General features: G+C 36.9%; 1 protein-coding gene across 2 annotated transcripts in view; it reads right to left on the reverse strand.

Moving 5' to 3' along the window:
- Positions 1-18,464, reverse strand: part of SUGCT (succinyl-CoA:glutarate-CoA transferase) — a 689,175-nt gene that overhangs the window by 623,901 nt on the left and 46,810 nt on the right. The window lies entirely within an intron of this gene.

Raw genomic sequence — 18,464 nt, forward strand, 5'->3', positions numbered from 1 at the left:
GTGTTTTGAAATGTATTTACTTAGTTTCCAACATTTAAAGATCAGGAGATAGCACATAATATACAAATTTCTGGCTTTTCTTGAAAAACCAGAAAATACATTCAAAACTCGGCTCACATCCTCACATGGCAATAATCAATTAGAGTTGAGTAATAGTTCTTCCCTTTACACACGGCATAAATTCTCCAATTTGCCGCACTCTACACCCCTCCTTAATCCTTTATGCTTCAGTCTGATTCAATCATTAACTGACCTTCCAGACTCCAATAGGTACTTGCTACTCCTGCTGTATACAAAACAATATACAAAGTAAAACAAAACAATGTCTCCCTAGGTTCTATTTACATATTTTTTCAAGTATGCAAAGAAAATATAAATGATAACTTAAAATTTGAACATAAATAGAATTAATACATCTCCTGCCAGTGCTTTTTAGGATTACAAAGAGAAGGTGAAGGTGTCACTTTTTGTTGCCATCAGCAAAAATTAAAAGAACACAAAGGGACTTCCCTGGTGGTCCAGTGGTTAAGACTCCATATTCCCAATGTAGGGGGCCCAGGTTCAATCCCTGGTCAGGGAACTAGATCCCGCATGCCGCAACAAAGACCCAGCGCAGCCAAATAAATAAATAAATATTTTTAAAAGAAAAGAAAAGAAAAGAACATAAAAATATTTTATCCTGCTCTCCTCAGTCCTGGTGCTTACTGTTGGATAATAAAGGTTATATGAGGAGCTACATAACTCTGTCTCCAAATCCCATATATTTTGCTTGCTTCTCCAGCAACCTGGAACACTCTATTTCACTCCATATATGTACATACCTCACTCCCTCACATCCTCCAACTCTGCACTGAAATGTCTCCTTATTAGAGAGGTCTTCCCTGAAGAACTTTTATGAAAGATCACTCTCACTTTTCACTCTTAAGCCCCCTTACCTCATTATATTTGACTTCACACCTCTTATCACCAGAAGATATATAATATAGTTTATTTATTTTCTGTATCCTCCCTACTCAAAGGTATGCTCTAGAGAGTTTTTTCTATTGAATTTACTGCTGTACTGCCAGCATCCAGAATAGAATTCAGTAACGGTTACCAAATGAATCAATGAATGAATACTGGTTATATAAAAACAATTACCTTTAAAAAACAAATTAATTAATAAAGAAACTAAAGAGGCTTTTATTCTGTTTTGTTTTCTTTTTGAACAAAATGATGATATAGGAGGCCAATTTCCTCCTCCCATGGACACAGTGCTTGTACAGCTACACACAAAGCACCTCTCTCTGAGAGAAATCTGGGAACTGAGCAACTAGAGAAATCCAGATGAATGACTCCTATACATTGGGCAACAGAGACAATACCCATATTGAAACTGGTAGGAAAGGCTGAGACACTCTCATCATAAACCTCACTCCAGGCACAAAACCATACAATTAGGAGGAAAACCCAAACTCCCAGCTTCTCCCTGAGGAACAGGCAGTACAGACATCTAGTGTCCCAACCTTTAAGTCTCCCACCTGAGAAACAGTCCCCTAAAACTCCTATCTCTTATAGCCAGCATTCATGAGTCCTACAGGACTACAGCAAACAAAGAAGTTACTGATAGCATCATAAGCACTGAACACAACTATCCCCCCAGGTCTCAGGACTGAAGGAGCAGTGAAAACATCCATCTCCCAGTCTTTCCCTGGAAAGGGTTTGACTTCATACTTTACAAGCTGTTGCCTAAGGGTCTAGACACTAATTGACAACATCTAACTGATCCTACCTGGAACCTGAAAGAATCAGTGGGTGCTTACCCCACCTTCTCCATCCAGCTCACTCCAACAATAAAACCAGGTCACCATCATCTCTCCAGAAGGACCTTCTACACATGTCTTGTGCCCCACCTTTTGCAGCTACCGCCTGGGAGATGGGTCCCCAGATCACCTGGCTCTGACTGTCAACAGTGCTTGCAGTTAACAAGTCCCACTGGACTATAGCAAACAAATAAGCAGTTTGTAATGGGCTCAGGGCTCAGTGCAAGGGAGAATACAAAAAGCCTACCTTCCAGTTTCTCCCCAGAAAGTGCCTGATGGCATACTTTCCCAGCTGTTGCCTGAGGGTCTGGCTTCTAATCAGCCTGTATCTAAGTGCTGGCTACAATCATCCCCTTTGGAACTTAGATGCGTCTTCTCATACCCTCAACTACTAAAAGGCATGAAGAAGGACAGTGGCTTGGACAGTCACAAAGGTGTGAGAGGCATCCAGGAGTTCAGGCTGTGCTGATTAACAGGATTCATCTCCTACACAAGAACATTCTCTCAAGACTGAAAGAGGTGCTGTTTAGCTAATGCACAAAAACCGACACAAGCATTCAAGGAAAATGAAGAAACAAGGGAATATGTTCCAAACAAGAGAACAATATAAATCTCCAGAAACCAACCTTAATGAAACAGAGAAAAGTGATTTACCTGACAGAGTTCAAAATAATGCTCAGAAAGATGCTCACAGAGGTCAGGAAAGCAATGCATGAACAAAGTGAGAATTTCAACAGAGACTGACGGTATTACAAAGTACCAAACAGAAAGTACAGAGATAAAGAATAAAATAACTGAACTGAAAAATTCAATAGAAAGGTTCAACAGCAGACTAGATCAAGTGGAAGAAAGAGTCAGTGAATTAGAAGACAGAGCAGTGGAATACATCCACTCAGTGAAGAAAAAAGAAAAAAGACTAAAAAAGGAGTGAAGATAGCTTAAGAGACTTATAGCGCACTAAAAAATGGGCCAATATACACATTATAAGGATCCTAGAAGACAGGGGGGACCTTATTCAAAGAAATAATGGCTGAAAACTTCCCTAACCTGGGGGAAAAAAACAGACATCCAAATCTAGGCAGCCCAAGAAGTACCAAATATGATAAATCTAAAGAAATTCACACCCAGACATTATAATTAAATTGTCAAAGACAAAAACCTTAAAAGCAGCAACAGAAAAGCAACTTGTTACATACAAGGGAACCCTCATAAGACTATCAGTGGATTCTACAATAACCTTGCAGGTCAGAAGGCAGCGGGATGAGACATTCAAAGTGCTGAAAGGAAATAAAAAAGACTGCCAAACAAGAATACTCTACCCAACAAAACAGTCATTCAGAATTGAAAGAGAAATAAAGAGTTTCCAGACAAACAAAAGCTGAAGGAATTTATCACCACTAGTCTTACAAGACATGTTAAAGGGATTTCTTCAAGCTGAAACAAAAGGATGCTAATTAGTAACATTAAAACATATGAAAGTATAAAACTCACTGGTACAGATAAATATGTGGTTAAATTCAGAATACTCGAATATTGTAATGGTGGTGGGTAAATCGCTTATAACTCTGGTATAAAGATTAAAATTAAAAATATTAACACCACCTATAACTACAATAATTTGTTAATGAATACACAATATTAAAAAGATTTAAATTGTGACATCAAAAACATCAAATGTTGGAGAACAGTGTAAAAATGTAGAATCTTCTTATACATTTGAAGTTAGGTTGTTAGGTCAGCTTAAAACAGACTATTTTAGCTATAAGATATTTTATGTAAGCCTCATGGTAACACAGTGCAAAACCTATAGTAGATACACAAAAGAGAAAGAGAAAGAAATCTCAGCATACCACTACAGAAAATCATCAAATCACAAAGGAAGAAGAACACAGGGAAAGAAAGGAACAAAGAAATGACAAAACAACCAGAAAACAATTAACAAAACGGCAACAGTAAATCCATAGCTATCAATAATTACTTTAAATGTACATGGACTAAATTTTCCAATCAGAAGACACAAAGTGGCTAAATGGATAAAATGAACAAGACCCAACTATATGCTGCCTACAAGAGATTCACTTCAGCTTTAAGGACACAGACTGAAAGTGAAGGCATGGAAAAAGATACTCCATGCAAATGGAAACCAAAAGAAAGCAGAGGTATCTATACTTATATCAGATAAGGTAGACTTTAGGACAGAGACTAAAATAACAGACAAAGGTCTTTATATTGATATAATGATAAAAGGGTCAGTCTAACAAGAGGATATAATATTTGTAAATATTTATGCACCCAACAGAGAAGCACCTAGATATATAAAGCAAATATTAACAGACCTGAAGGGAGAAACAGACAGCAATACAATAATAGTAGGGTACTTCAATAACCCACTTTCAACAATGGCTAGATCATCTAAACAGAAAATAATAAGGAAATATTGGACTTAAACTACATGTTAAACCAGATGGATTTAACAAACATTTACAGAACATTCATCCATCAGCAGCAAAATACACATTTCTTCTTAAGCACACATGGAACTTCCTCAGAATAAATCATGTGCCACAAAACAAGTCTTAATAAACTTAATAACACCAAAGTCATGTCAAGCATATTTTCTGACCACAATGGTATGAAACTAGAAATCAATTACAAGGAGAAAAGTAGAAAATTCACAAATATATAGAGATTAAACAACATGTTACTGAACAACCAATGTGTCAAAGAAGGAATCAAAACATAAATCAAAAAATTCTTTCAGTCAAATGAAAATGGAAATACAACATACCTAAATTATGGGATGCAGCAAAAGCAGTTCTAAGGGCAAAGTTCATACGATGAACTCCTACATCAAGAAACAAGTAAGATCTCCAATAAACAACCTAACTTTGTACCTAAAGTAACCAGAAAAACAAGAACAAATGAAGCCCAAAGTTAGTAGAAGGAAGAAAATATCAAAGAACAGAAAAGAAATAAATAAAAGAGAGACTAAAAATACAATAGAAAAGATCAATGAAACTAAGAGCTAGTTCTTTGAAAAGGTAAACAAAATTGGCAAACCTTTAGTTAGACTCACCAAAAAATGAGAGCAAGAACTCAAGTAAATAAAATCAGAAATGAAAGAGATGTTACAACTGACACCATAGAAATACAAAGAATCAAAACAGACTACTATGAACAATTATACACCAACAAATTGGACAACCTAGGAGAAATGGATAGATTTCTAGAAACTCCAAGACTGAATCATGAAGAAACAGAAAATCTGAACAGACCAATTACTGGTAAGGAGATTAAGTCAGTAATCCAAAACCACCCAACAAACAAATGTCTAAGACCAGAGGCTTCACTAGTGAATTCTACGAAATATTTAAAGAATTTCTATTTCAGAGCAGCTAGTTTATAGCTGTAAAGGGCATCCTAGACCACACTTCCAGTCTTGAACACAATGGCTTTTAAACCACCAGTATCCCCAGCATAAAACAGGCCTCCAGGAGCAGAGAGAAGCTCCACTGTAAGGCAGGAACACTAAGTGCTAGTGAACCACCTGCTATCTCAACAGGAAGTCAAGAGAATGAATTAGCTTCAGTCCACTCTAGGTAGAGAATATCAGGAGCTCAGGCTTCTGGCCAGGAGCCCAAATGCCTCAAATGAGACAAAGAGAGGCCCCTCACCCATCAGCAGAACTCTAAATGAAGTCTTCTAAACAAAGGCCTGCAGGAAAACATGCTCAAAAAAACGAACAGTTTGCTAAATAAAAAGGCACCATAATAATTGCCTTGTGATACAAATTCTCTTGTTCAGCTTACAACAAGGGGGAGGCACAAATATCCTAATTACTTTAAATTACAGCTTCCAAGTATTTCTATTAAAGAGAAATATAAATAGTTACCCTCACGGAGGCAGTATGGCATAGTGAATAAGAGGATGAGTTTTAGGATTGAAAAAAATCTGAATTGAAATTATAGCTCTGCTAACTACTAAATCTTCAACAATTCATTTAATCTCCCTGAGCCTCAATGTGCAGAGTATTCACATTTATCTCATAGATATATTATGAGGATTCAATTTGATAACACAGCATAAGCAAAGTACATTACATTGAGAGCTAAATATACTTAGTTAATAAATATGCACTGATTAATATACTAGTAACATAGTAGCTTGCCCTTTCCACAAAATATTGAGAATAACAAAAATTGCCTTGACGTATGTTTAAATGATGAGGAGAATAAATATTCTAAGCATTGCATTTATGTTGTTTAACAACCCATTAAAATTGAAAGTTTTTGTACTTGGAAACTAGCACATGTTCATTTTAGAAAAGAAACTTGACAATAATAACATATTTTTGGTAATATGAGTCAAAAATTATTCCACCTTTCACCTTACACTTGAGTTAACTACTTAAATACTGACAACCAATACCATAATCAACAAATATTTATAACAATAAATTTAAAACAGGAAACTGACATTACCAAAATGGTATTTTGCAAAGATTACTCTGGTGGCAATGTGAAGACTGAATCATTTATTAATAATTTAACAAAGAGCTGAAAAAATGGTAAGCATGGGATCCAGATAGTTCTTTTTCATTTTATTTTTAGTTATACAATTCCAAAAAAGACCACGATCAAAATCCAAATTACAGAGGAAAAATTTAAGCATGTTAGTTCTATTTTATATTCAAGTAAGGGAGGTAAGGAAAACCAAGGAGGTTATGGAAAATCAGAGAGGAACATCTTTCTCTCTCTCTCCTCTCTCCTCTATCTCTCTCCACTACCCCACCCCCTTACTCACCCACATTCATTTTAAGGAGCAATCTCGCCATCTTGTGGTTCTTACGAACACTGACTATAAAGCAAAACGAACTTCCAGACATAAGTAAAAAATGCAAGGGAAGGGAAACTAAATGGAAAAGATTTCTTGTCTTTTAATATTTGCCCTGAATACCAGATGCTCTGGCCTGCCCACTCCTGGTTTCACTCATTTTTCTTCTTAATCATGTCTAACTTTTTGTTTCCCTTTTCTCCTTAACCAAAACAGGAGTATGTTTAAAGTTAGTATCATTCCAGCAGCTATAGAAACTCCAAAAATAGATTGTTTATCTGAAAGGAGAACAGAAGCAATAAAATATTTTACAGTAAATAATGTAATCCTTCAAAATGTATACAAATATCTGGACTTCTTTCCCTGATCATTTTCTAGTGTATAGATTGTTTCTGAATTAAAAGATTATGAACTCAATGCATTTTGTTTTTAAAAAATATTTATTTTCTTATCTGTCCACTTAAAAGGCCTAGAAGCAAAGACTAACCCAGCAGCAATGAGCGTCACCAGTATCCAGATGGTGGTCTCTAAATGCCATTTTCCACTAAAAGAAATTAAGATTCCTTGGGGAAATGGTTGATTACAGGATAGGGCAGGAAATGTACAAAATGCACCTGGAATATATTGTTATACCAGAAACCAAAGAAGCTATCAGACTATTAGTCATGTCAAGAGTATGCAGAAGCCAACTTAAAAAGGCCTCCACTGGCCAAAGATGGGACCATTTTGAGTATCAGTGAGGATAACAGCTGCAGTGGATTGAAACACAACAAATATGTTAAATTCTGTGAGTTCCTAATGATATTTTTTTAATCATTAGGAAGATACTAGGGAATAAATTCATTATTATGACAATTGGTAAACAGAAAGAATTTGTATCTATCCTGCCTTTCCTTAATGATCTATACTCAGGGTAATCAGACAGTTGATGAAGGGAACATTATGTTTCTGGAAGTGTTCCAATCAATATATGAAGAAGGAACGGCAGAATCAGGGTGTCATCATTTTGTAACTCCTAATGGATTAACAGATCTAGGCAATCACCATCAATGGCTGCTAACATCACAAACAAGAGCAATAGCCAGCCCATGTGCTCCAGGGCAACTACACACCACCTTCTATGACATATTCTTGACCAAAAAAAAAAAAAAACCTCAAACCAAAACCTGAGCAAACCTATAGATATGTCAATTTGTAAATAATAACGACAAAAATTAAACAACATGGGAATGTAATCAGCAAAATTCAACCTACCCAACAAGACAAAGTGGGTTTTTTTAAACAAATAAATTTTAAGAAAAAAGAGATTGAGAAGCAACTATAAATTAAAGGAGATTTAAGAGACATATCAATCAACTGCAATAATTAGACTTCATTTGGATCCCAATTTAAATTAACAAACTATAAAACGAAAGAGAGAGAATTGGGAAAATCTGAACATCAACTGCATATCTGATATTAAGGAATTACAGGGTTTTTTTAATTTACATGTGATGACACTGGGTGTTTATGCTTTAAAAAGAGTCCTTTTCTTTTAAACATATTCTGAAATATTTAGAAATGAAATGATATTAAGTCTGAGATTTGCTTTTACGTAATCAGGGGAGGGAGAATAGGTGGGGTTGTAGGCAAAATAAGATTGGCCATGAGTTGATAATTATTAAGCTGGATAATGTGCACCTCAAGAGCCATTATACTATTCATTCTACTTTTATGTAACCTTAAAATTTTCCACCATAAAATGCCAAAAAATAAATAAATTTAAGAATGGCATGCAAATTTCATTTTGTATGTCTAAAAGTACCCCAAGGAATATTAGAGTTGAACGGACCGGGGGCAAAAATTCTTGCTTTACAGATGAGAAAACTGAGGCCCACAGAGGTTAAGTGACTTGTCTAAAGTCATAAAGCCAGTCAATAGCAAAACTAGAACTAACACTGAAGTTTTCAGTTTCCCAACCTGGTTCTCCTTCATCTGAACAGGATGTCTGAAGATTTCAATTGGCATTGTGAAAAACCTTCCTGTTGATCTGAAAGATTTCCCACAATCACACCTTGCGTTTAATAGGGTTTGTCCTTCTGTCACATGCATAATGATTTAGATTCTCACAGTCACACCCTGTTTTGGTGGATTATTTTTTCTTTTTCCCTCAGGTCACAGATACAGCATTTTTAACTGTAAGATACGTACATTTCTACATGCAAGATTACAAAACTAACCTCAGCAGGATTCATTGAGATTCCTGTAAACCTCAATAGGGCAAGAGACCTCACTGCAAACATGCTAACCAATCAAAACTAACACTTAACCAAGGACTCCATAAAGCAAGAGTGGTATTTAGGGTGATGGCGGTAATAATAATGATAATAGTTAACATGTACAGAGCACTTGCTATGTTCCAGGAACTGTGCTGGTGCTTTGTATGTGTTATCTGATTTAAGTCTCACAAGAATTACATGAGGTAAATTTTATTATCCTATTTGAATTACTATTGAGAAAAATGAGGTCCTGAGAGATTAAGTGCCTTACCCAAGGTCACAAAGCTACTTGCTGTGATTCTGTAACTAATTATTGACGTTTTGACACTCATTACAATGTAACCATTTTTGGAAAATATTTCCATGAGTATTAATAGTTCATACATTGTTCAAAGACCAAAAATGTGACTAATATGGTTTGCTACCTCAATAACCTATGAAATTAGATCCCCCAATCTCTATCACAGAGAGGCAGCAAAATTGGCTGATTAATCGTACAGCACCTAAAACATCTGAAATACTAATAAGTATATGTTCCTAGTCAGAAAAGGCAAATAAATCTGTAAATTAAGCAGTATGAGTACAATGCAGCAAAAAGTAGCATACTAAGAAAAAATGCTTATACTGATGATAGCTGGTAATACAGAATTACCACTTTTTTATGATATCCAATTTGATGATACTAATATTTAAAAATATATTTTGTTTGACAATTGCTTCTTATGCATACGTTTCATTTCCCCCAACTAGTTAGTATAACACTAAGCAGGCAGTGGAAACTTAATAAATACTCATCAACTGACTGGTGCATATTTTTGTATTTTGTACTGTTTCACGCATGCCTATGATATTCTTCACATAAACTATCAAAATAAATGTTTTTTTACAGGGCAGACAAGAGTAAGGGGTAACTGGGTGTCAAGATACTATCTTGCTTATAATATACAGTGTGTTTTTTATGGAAAAGAAATAAAAAGTCTTCAAAACTCTCATCATCCAAACAGTCTACAACTGCAAAAGCTTTGGTGATCATGCCAAAGCATCCCACTAAAAGTGACTTTAACTACATGCCCAATCATGTAAGTACACACACACACACACACACACACACACACACACACACACACACACAGATTATCCTAAATCTCAGAAGACTTATTCAAATAGGAAGGGAAAAAACTATTATAAATCACAATGATATAATGAATATAAATTGCAGAATATGCCCTTAAATTAAGAATTCAAATATATTTTCATGGAATCTATTCGAAAGAAACTACTAGGAGTTATATCTACATTCCAAGAGTCAATATTTTGTACAAGATGAATGCAGCTCACATTCCGACAGATGCCCCATAAAATTATTAAAGAATAAAGAGAATTACCATTTTATATATTTTTCATTTTCAGGAGAAAAATCAAATTTTAAATTACATAAATATAAAACATGAGTAGATAAAATATGAGCAGAAAAGAAAATAAAAACCCAGCCAGACTCTCACATAAAACCAATTCCCTATAGCTGATTCCCACACTCCAAATAGCAGCACTACGTCAGCCTATGAAGGGACATTTTAGGCAAAGAACACAGAAATGTTCAGTACTGACCTCTTTACAGAGACTAAACATCATCTCAAATCAAATCCAGATAAATGGATAACTCAACTGAGTAACAAATTAACAAGAATCACCTTTAGCCTTGTTCCACTGCCAAGAGAAAAGTACTCAATTAAGCACAGTCTACATCTTTATTTAATAGAGATCAATGAAAAAAAAGAATAAAAGTGACCCAAGTAAGAATGATATCAAACAAAATCCAGTAATCTTTGAACTGCCCAAAGTTGGGAACAAAGTCTTTCCAAAAATGCAGACTTCTGAGTAAGCAGTGCTTCCTGAGTAAGCAAATACACATAGTTACACCAAAGCCAAAAACAGAGAAATAAATAACATGAAGCCAGGAAAAACAGTATAACATGTAATGGTGCTGGGTAAAATAATCACTTGCAGAATAAACTAATGGGTTTTAAAAGTTTGCAGTTATGAGCAGATCTAGTGCTCAGATCTTGGTTCTTAAATACGATTCGCCCCCAACGGAACCAGGGCTCCTTGGAGAAATGGTTAATTCCAGGCTTGGGGGAAGGGGTGTGGGGGAGGACCTAAATAAATGTGGAGTATCTTGTGCCAAAAATTAAGAAAGTGCTCAAAGGATGATGAGGACATATCAAAAATATACAGGGGATAGTTTGAAGGTGTTCCCACTGGCCAAATCTGGACAATTTGAGCATCAAAAATAAATCATGATAGTAAAGGATTGTAACTGATTGAATAACATATGAATAAAAGAGCCCAAACTGACATAAATAAATAAAGGAAAGAGAGAGCTCTCCCTTGTAGTAAAAAAGTCAGTTCATAAATGTAAAAGAAATGGTGGAATTAGAAAATCACTATTTAACATCATCATAATAATAGTAAACTCAGGCAAGAATCATCAATGTATGATAAAAACAGTGGAGATAGTTTGAGCAAGTAAGAGAATATTTACATAGTCTTAAAGTATGACCCCCTTGCCAACACTATATTCTTTTAACTATAACAGGTAAAACAATAACTTTACAGTGGAGAAACCTAGCAGATACCATCTTTAACCCAATCATCAAAGTTACATTGCTAGCAATAGACAGCTTGCATTACCCGATACAATGCACTGAGAAGAACTCAGCATTACTTCTCTGGCATGACTATCAAAAGTACTTAACCTGAATCTACTCATAACGAAACATCAGAAAAATCCAAATTGAGGAGCATTCTACTAAAATAATTGACCTGCACACTTCAAAAAATGTCAAACCGGGCTTCTCTGGTGGCGCAGTGGTTGAGGGTCCGCCTGCAGATGCAGGGGACGCGGGTTCGTGCCCCGGTCTGGGAGGATCCCCCATGCTGCGGAGCGGCTGGTCCCGTGAGCCATGGCCGCTGAGCCTGCGCGTCACGAGCCTGTGCTCCGCAGCGGGAGAGGCCGCAGCGGTGAGAGGCCAGCGTACCGCAAAACAAAAACAAAAACAAAAACAAAAAATGTCAAACCATGAACTACACAGAAAGACCCAAGAACCACAAAGAAAAACCCAGATTAAAGGAGGCTAACGTGACATGACAATCGAATACAATGCAGAGTTTGGGTTTTCCTTTGCTATAAAGGACTTAACTGAAACAACTGACAAATTATCAATAAGGTCTGTAAATTATATACTAATATTGTTTCAGTATTCATTTACTGATTTTGGTAATTGTACTCTGGCTACATAATAGAATTCCATTTTTTTATAAAATACAAACTGAAAAATGAAGGGGTAAAGAGGCATCACATGTCTGTGTCTTATACAGTACATAAAAAATGTAAGTAGATTAGATAGATGATACAGATGATAGGTAGGTAGGTAGATAGATACATGGCTAGATACACAGATACAAGCAGAAATGATAAAGCAAAACTATTTGTATATCTACATCCATGGAATAACAGACTATACAAGTAATTAGTTAGAACAGGAACCTGAAAACCATTCAACTTGCCCCCATGTTTGAGGAAGAAGAGAAAGAGGATGAGGGGGAGGCAGCAGCAGCAAAGGCAGAATAGCTAACATTTCTTGAATAGTTCCTAAATGCCAATCATGTCACATACATTATCTCATTTAATCCTTACAATAAACCCTAGAATTTGCAGATGAGACCATTGTACTTGGGAAGGTTAAATAACTTATCCAAAGTCACCTAAGTTATAAGTGATAGAGCCAATATTTCAACCAATCTACAGGGGACAATGCCCCCACCTCTCTTTGCCCTGTCTGAATCTGAACAGTTCCACCTTTATCTGTGTTGGGTCTCTATGTAAGATATTTGAAGAAAAAGTGGGATAACCTCAGAACACTAGATTACACTATTCTCCCTCACGCTGTTCCTGGCTGCAGTTAGAAAATCACTTAAGAAGACACAAGACTAAGGTTATAAAGAGATCAGGGCAAGCTAATTAAAGCTGCTCACCAACTCTAGTGCCTTAAAGCAAAACGTGAGGAAGGAAAAGCGCACTTACCACAGTGCTCAAATCCCAAATAGGAACCTGGAGAGTCATTTCATTTTTAATAAATTAGTTACAACATTATGTTCCACTAACATTGATTTGATAAATATCTACTGAATATCAACTATGTGGAAATAGCATTTTCAAGAAAATCAGTAGCACTTGGGAAAAAACATTAGTGCCCAATAGTGACAGAATACAGCTCTCTGTAGCTCCCCATTTGCTCAGTTTCTAATGCCTGCATGGTTGGCCAGAACTGGAGGGATGTGAGGAAAAGAAGAGGCACGGTCAGCAAGAAAGGTCTTACTTAATTGGTACTATCATGGTGAGTTAGTTTGGTTGCTCTCTGGGCTTGACAGGAGTTTAAAGCCTACTTGTCACATGGGGCACTTTACTGGGTTCTTCAAAGACTTCCCCCACCCCATCAGTGGGCATCTCTTACCTCCAGGGTGAATCTATCTTTTTTCCAGCTGATCACTTTTGAGTCCTTCCTCACTCCCAGTTGTCATCAGCACCACCAGCTTCCTCCTGCCCTCTTAGACAGGGTCTTAACCACACAATGTTTTTCTCTTTCTCACCCTGATCCGCAGAACAGCAGTGGCTTCCCAAACCACAGCCCTCCAGACATCCTCTGGCTCTCTAAATATCTCAGGCATGAATCATATATCAATCTACTATCTACCAAGCTCTGGGGAACAAAAACCAAATCCTCCCAGAGGTTCCACTGAAGGCTCCTTCTCTTGGCTTGAGGTTATACATTTTATACAACTATTTCTTTTGAAAATATAAATGTTTAATAAACAATTTTCATTTAAAAATGACTATGGAGAACCAAGATGGCAGAGTAGAAGGACGTGCTCTCACTCCCTCTCGTGAGAACACCAAAATCACAACTAGCTGCTGGACTATCATCGACAGGAAGACACTGGAACTCACCAAAAAAGATACCCCACATCCAAAGACAAAGGAGAAGCCACAAGGAGATGGTAGGAGGGGCGCAATCACAGTAAAATCAAATCCCATGACTGCTGAGTGGGTGACTCACAGACTGGAGAACACTTATACCACAGAAGTCCACCTACTGGAGTGAAGGTTCTGAGACCCACGTCAGGCTTCCCAACCTGGGGGTCTGGCAACGGAAGGAGGAATTCCTAGAGAATCAGACTTTCAAGCTGGTGGGATTTGACTGCAGGACTTCGCCAGGACTGGGGGAAACAAAGACTCCACTCTTGGAGGGCATACACAAAGTAGTGTGCACATCAGGACCCAGGGGAAGGAGCAGTGATGCCAGGGGAGACTGAACCAGACCTACCTGCTAGTGTTGGAGGGTCTCCTGCAGAGGTAGGGGGTGGCTGTGGCTCACTGTGGGGACAAGGACACTGGCAGCAGAAGTTCTGGGAAGTACTCCTTGGCGTGAGCCCTCCCAGAGTCTGCCATTAGCCCCACCAAAGAGCCCAGGTACGCTCCAGTGTTGGGTTGCCTCAGGTCAAACAGCAACAGGGAGGGAACCCAGCCGCACCCATCAGCAGGCAAGCAGATTAAAGTTTTACTGAGCTCTGCCCACCAGAGCAACAGGCAGCTCTACCCACCACCACTCCCTCCCATCAGGAAACTTACACAAGCCTCTTAGCTTCATCCACCAGAGGGCAGACAGCAGAAGAAAGAAGAACTACAATCCTGTAGCCTGTGGAACAAAAACTACATTCACAGGAAGACAGACAAAATGAAAGGGCAGAGAACTATGTACCAGGTGAAGAAACAAGATAAGACCCCAGAAAAACAACTAAATGAAGTGGAGATAGGCAAACCTTCCAGAAGAAGAATTCAGAATAATGATAGTGAAGATGATCCAGGACCTCGGAAAAAGAATGGAGGCAAAGATTGAGAAGATGCAAGAAATGTTTAACAAAGACCTAGAAGAACTAAAGAACAAATAAACAGAGATGAACAATAAAATAACTGAAATGAAAACTACACTAGAAGGAATCAATAGCAGAATAACTGACGCAGAAGAACGGATAAGTGACCTGAAAGACAGAATGGAGGAATTCACTGCTGCAGACAGAATAAATAAAAAAGAATGAAAAGAAATGCAGACAGCCTAAGAGACCTTTGGGACAACATTAAATGCAACAACATTTGCATTATACAGGTCCCAGAAGGAGAAGAGAGAGAGAAAGGACCAGAGAAAATATCTAGAGAGATTATCGAAAACTTCCCTAACATGGGAAAGGAAATAGCCACCTAAGTCCAGGAAGCACAGAGAGTCCCATACAGGATGAACCCTAGGAGAAACACACCGAGACACATAGTAATCAAATTGGCAAAAATTAAAGACAAAGTAAACTTATGGAAAGCAGCAAGGGAAAAATGACAAATAACATACAAGGGAACTCCCATAAGGTTAACAGCTGATTTCTCAGCAGAAACTCTACAAGCCAGAAGACAGTGGCATGATATACTTAAAGTGATGAAAGGGAAGAACCTACAACCAAGATTATTCTATCCAGCAAGAATCTCATTCAGATTCGATGGAGAAATCAAAAGCTTTACAGACAAGCAAAAGCTAAGAGAATTCAGCACCAGCAAACCAGCTCTACAACAAATGCTAAAGGAACTTCTCTAAGTGGAAAACACAAGAGAAGAAAAGGATCTACCAAAACAAACCCAGAACAATTAAGAAAATGGTCATAGGAACATACATATCGATAATTACCTTAAACGTGAATTAAACGCTCCAACCAAAAGACACAGGCTTACTGAATGGATACAAAAACAAGACCCATATATATGCGGTCTACAAGAGACCCACTTCAGACTTAGGGACATATACAGACTGAAAGCGAGGGGATGGAAAAAGATATTCCACGCAAACGGAAATCAAAAGAAAGCTGGAGTAGCAATCCTCACATCAGATAAAATAGACTTTAAAATCAAGAATGTTACAAGTGACAAGCAAGGACACTACATAATGATGAAGGGATCAATCCAAGAAGATATAACAATTATAAATATATATGCACCCAAGATAGGAGCACCTCAATACATAAGACAACTGCTAACAGCTATAAAAGAGGAAATTGACAGTAACACAACAGTAGTGGGGGACTTTAACATCTCACTAACACCAATGGACAGATCATCCAAAATGAAAATAAATAAGGAAACAGAAGCTTTAAATGACACAATAGGCCAGAGAGACTTAATTGATATTTATAGGACATTCCATCCAAAAACAGCAGATTACATTTTCTTCTCAAGTACGCACAGAACATCCCCAGGATAGATCACATCTTGGGTCACAAATCAAGCCTCAGTAAATTTAACAAAATTGAAATCATATCAAGCATCTTTTCTGACCACAACGCTATGAGATTAGTAATGCATTACAGGGAAAAAAAACGTAAAAAACACAAACACATGGAGGCTAAACAAGACGTTACTAAATAACCAAGAGATCACTGAAGAAATCAAGGAGGAAATCAAAAAATACCTAGAGACAAATAACAATGAAAACACGACAATTCAAAACCTATGGGATGCAGCAAAAGCAGTTCTAAGAAGGAAGTTTATAGCAATACAACCCTACCTCAAGAAGCAAGAAAAATCTCAAGTAAACAATCTAACGTTACACCTAAAGGAACTAGAGAAAGAAAAAGCAAACAAATCCCGAAGTTAGCAGAAGGAAAGAAATCATAAAGATCAGAGCAGAAATAAATGAAATAGAAACAAAGGAAACAATAGCAAAGATCAACAAAACTAAAAGCTGGTTCTTTGAGAAGATAAACAAAATTGATTAGCCAGACTCATCAAAAAAAGAGGGAGAGGAATCAAATCAATGAAATTAGAAATGAAAAAGGAGAAGTTACAACAGACACTGCAGAAACACAGAGCATCTTAAGAGACTACTACAAGCAACTCTATGCCAATAAAATGGACAACCTGGAAAAAACAGACAAATTCTTAGAAAGGTATAACCTTCCAAGACTGAACCAGGAAGAAATAGAAAATATGAACAGGCCAATCACAAGTAATGAAATTGAAACTGTGATTAAAAATCTTCCAACAAACAAAAGTCCAGGATCAGATGGCTTCACAGGTGAATTCTATCAAACATTTAGTGAAGAGCTAACACCCATCCTTCTCAAACTCTTCCAAAAAATTGCAGAGGAAGGAACACTCCCAAACTCATTCTATGAGGTCAACACCACCCTGATACCAAAACCAGACAAAGATACTACGAAAAAAGAAAATTACAGACCAATATCACTGATGAATATAGATGCAAAAATCCTCAACAAAATACTAGCAAACAGAATCCAACAACACATTAAAAGGATCATACACTATGATCAAGTGGGATTTATCCCAGGGATGCAAGGATTCTTCAATATATGCAAATCAATCAATGTGATACATCATATTAACAAATTGAAGAATAAAAACTATACGATCATCTCAATAAATACAGAAAAACCTTTGACAAAATTCAACACCCATTTATGATAAAACCTCTCCAGAAAGTGGGCATAGAGGGAACCTACCTCAACATAATAAAGGCCATATACGACAAACCCACAGCAAACATCATTCTCAATGGTGAAAAACTGAAAGCATTTCCTCTAAGTTCAGGAACAAGACAAGGTTGCCCACTCTCACCACTGTTATTCAACATAGTTTTGAAGTCCTAGCCACGGCAATCAGAGAATAAAAAGAAATAAAAGGAATACAAATTGGAAAAGAAGAAGTAAAACTGTCCCTGTTTGCAGATTACATGATACTATACATAGAGAATCCTAAAGATGCCACCAGAAAACTACTAGACCTAATCAATGAATTTGGTAAAGTTGCAGGAAACAAAATTAATGCACAGAAATCTCTTGTATTCCTATACACTAATGATGAAAAATCTTAAAGAGAAATTAAGGAAACACTCCCATTTACCACTGCAACAAAAAGAATAAAATACCTAGGAATAAACCTACTTAGGGACACAAAAGACCTGTATGCAAAAAACTACAAGACACTGTTGAAAGAAATTAAAGATGATACAAACAGATGGAAAGATATACCATATTCTTGGATTGGAAGAATCAATATTGTGAAAATGACTATACTACCCAAAACAATCTACAGATTCAATGTAATTCATATCAAATTACTGATGGCATTTTTTACAGAACTAGAACAAAAAATTTTTAAATTTGTATGGAGACACAAAAGACCCCAAATAGCCAAAGCAGTCTTGAGGGAAAAAAACGGAGCTGGAGTAATCAGCCTCCCTTACTTCAGACTATACTACAAAGCTACAGTAATCAAGACAATATGGTACTGGCACAAAATCAGAAATATAGATCAATGGAACAAGATAGAAAGCCCAGAGATAAACCCACACACCTATGGTCAACTGATTTATGACAAAGGAGGCAAGGATATACAATGGAGAAAAGACAGTCTCTTCAATAAGTAGTGCTGGGAAAACGGGACAGCTACATGTAA

The sequence above is a fragment of the Tursiops truncatus genome, chromosome 9, assembly GCF_011762595.2.
Source record: "Tursiops truncatus isolate mTurTru1 chromosome 9, mTurTru1.mat.Y, whole genome shotgun sequence".
NCBI lineage: Eukaryota > Metazoa > Chordata > Mammalia > Artiodactyla > Delphinidae > Tursiops > Tursiops truncatus.